The sequence below is a fragment of the Alligator sinensis genome, unplaced genomic scaffold (assembly GCF_000455745.1).
Source record: "Alligator sinensis unplaced genomic scaffold, ASM45574v1 scaffold1456_1, whole genome shotgun sequence".
NCBI lineage: Eukaryota > Metazoa > Chordata > Crocodylia > Alligatoridae > Alligator > Alligator sinensis.
The window spans coordinates 252,284-254,648 of NW_005842763.1; the positions used below are offsets into that span (position 1 = coordinate 252,284).

The following is a 2,365-nucleotide window of genomic DNA, read 5'->3' on the forward strand; positions in this document are numbered from 1 at the left end:
GGGGGGGAGGAGGGAAATAAATACCATTGCCATGATCATGTCCAGAACCACCCCAAACTTTCTATTGTTGAGCTAATATTGACTTTTGACAGTTTAATACTGACTAATATTGACTTTTGTCAGTATTAAACTTAGAGAGACAGAAGTCATGGGATCTGTTATATGGAATCAGTCATCCCTGTTCAGCCTAACCACAAACCAGCTAGTCATTTAAATACTGATAAACCTGAACTGCTCATTTCCCAAGATAGGATTTGGCCCAAAATGCCAAGGAATAGCTTATTTCACCTTTTCATGCCACATAAATGTAAGTTTTGGCCCTTATACAGACTTTAGATTCTATGTCTATCTGCATAACCATACTCACCTTATGTTATGCTTCTGTCCAGAGTAGAACAGGATCACACAGGTATATGTGTAACATCATACAGGTCCCTGAAACTTTAAAAACAAAAACAAAAAAACGAACAAACAAGAAAAACTAAACCTAGAGGTTCTGGCCCTCATCTTTAATGGATTTTCTGCATTTTGCATTTAACACTTATTATATAAAAATAGATCAATAGCAGTGGGATAGTTTCCGCCCCACCGAGGCAGAGCTAGAACTCAGGTCTCCTCTTGTCAGGGCACTGTCCATCTCACTGAGCAACATTTCCCCTGGCTTGTTCTTCTGGAGACAAATATCTTCTCCTCTTGTCTGTCTAATGGGCTAGAGCACATTTTGGGCAATGCCTAGCCCATGGACTGCTTGTCAGAGCACTTTGCTGAGAATCGGAAGATGCAAGTTAACAGCCTAAAACCTGACTCTCACTCCCTCAACAAGTGCCCCACTGACTAGGTTGCTGTGCTAAAAGGTGGGAGGGGCTCCTTCCTTCTCCATTTTACTTTGGGCTTACACATGTGCCTGGCTGATCTTATTCCACAACAAGAAAAAAAAGTATCTAAAAGATGAGTAGGTATCAAAAATTGCTCTTATATAGCACTTAAATGCCACTTAGTGTACACAGGTGAAGCCAGATTGTGTCCTTTGTGAATACCCTTAGCCCTGTTAACTGACCAAATGATTGGATGCTGTATCAGTAGTTGAAATTGCCCAAATGAAATCCTGAAAAATCCCTGCAGGCAGGATGAATGGCTACACAAAAAGAAATATCACAGACATCAAGAGATACATACCAGGCATGTGGTTCTACGGCTGGAAATATCAAGGTCAGAATTGCTATTCTGAACTCAATCTTGCAAATAAATCCAAATAAATTTAGTGGTCTTAAATGCAGAGGAAGTGCCTCAAAATGTAATAAAGGCATCACCTGAAGAAGCACTATGTTGACGAGTGGGATTCTTGAAAAGGGACCTGGACAGAGCAGCTCTGGAATTCAATGCAGTAGCCAACTCTATGATTTACAGAATTTACAGGGATCCTGGTTTTCTCCGTTTAAAAATCGCAAATTCTCTTATTAAAACCCCAAAACCTGCAATTAAAATGCAATGCACTATACTTATAGGTATCAATTGAACAGAATGTTTTATTGATATATGTACAATTTTAAAGCAATTTAGAAGCCTACCAATGCCTCAAAATTTATTTTATTCTAGTGATTAAGTACCTATAAATTTTGGTATTTGATTTTGGGTTTTTTTTATCATGGAAAAAAAAAATCAGCGCTCCCCCTGCCCCCTTCGCTCAGCAGGACACAAGTCCAGGCACCTCACTCTCAAGCCACAGCCCCCCAGCCCTGCTGGTGCCCCCCTCACTCACCAGCCACAGCCCCCACTGGCCCTGCTGGTAGCCCCCACTCCCCACCCTCTCCAGCCCTGCTGGAGGGGCCCCCAGCTACCACAGCTACAAGGGCCAGGAACCTGGGTCCGCAGCCCCCTTCCCTGTACAGCAACACCCAAGCCCTGATTGCCACCTGCTGGAGGTGGCAGCTGCAGGCCAAGCAGAGCGTGGGGCCCAGCTCTCCTTCCCCCATAGGCAGCACAACCACAGTGGAGCCCATGGGTGGTAGCGGGAGGGCGGATGTGGGCTGGGGCTCCCTGCCCTGCTACCTCCCCTCAGGGCCTCCAGGGCCCAGTGGGCAGGACCCAGTGCGGCAGGGCAGAACGGGGTGGGGAAGCTGGATGCTGCTGCCAGAAGCCCTGTGCTGTCATGGTGAGGCGCCCCCCGCCTGCCTGGCAGCAGCAAGGGGCACAAACCCCCACCACCGCTCTTACTGCTGCCAGGCAGACAGGGGGAGCCTCACCAGGGCAGCACAGGGCTTGCAGCAGCAAGGAGCTTCTCCACATAGCCCCGCTCTGGCCTGCCACACCAAGTCCCACCTGCTGGGCGGTGAAGGCCCTGTAGGGGCAGGCAGCAGGGTGGGGA

The 2,365-nt window shown here is 47.4% G+C and overlaps 1 protein-coding gene across 1 annotated transcript in view; it reads right to left on the minus strand.

Annotated features, from left to right (window-relative positions):
- ZNF318 (zinc finger protein 318) overlaps positions 1-2,365 on the minus strand; it is a 39,923-nt gene that overhangs the window by 31,000 nt on the left and 6,558 nt on the right. The gene's annotated exons all lie outside the window — the stretch shown is intronic.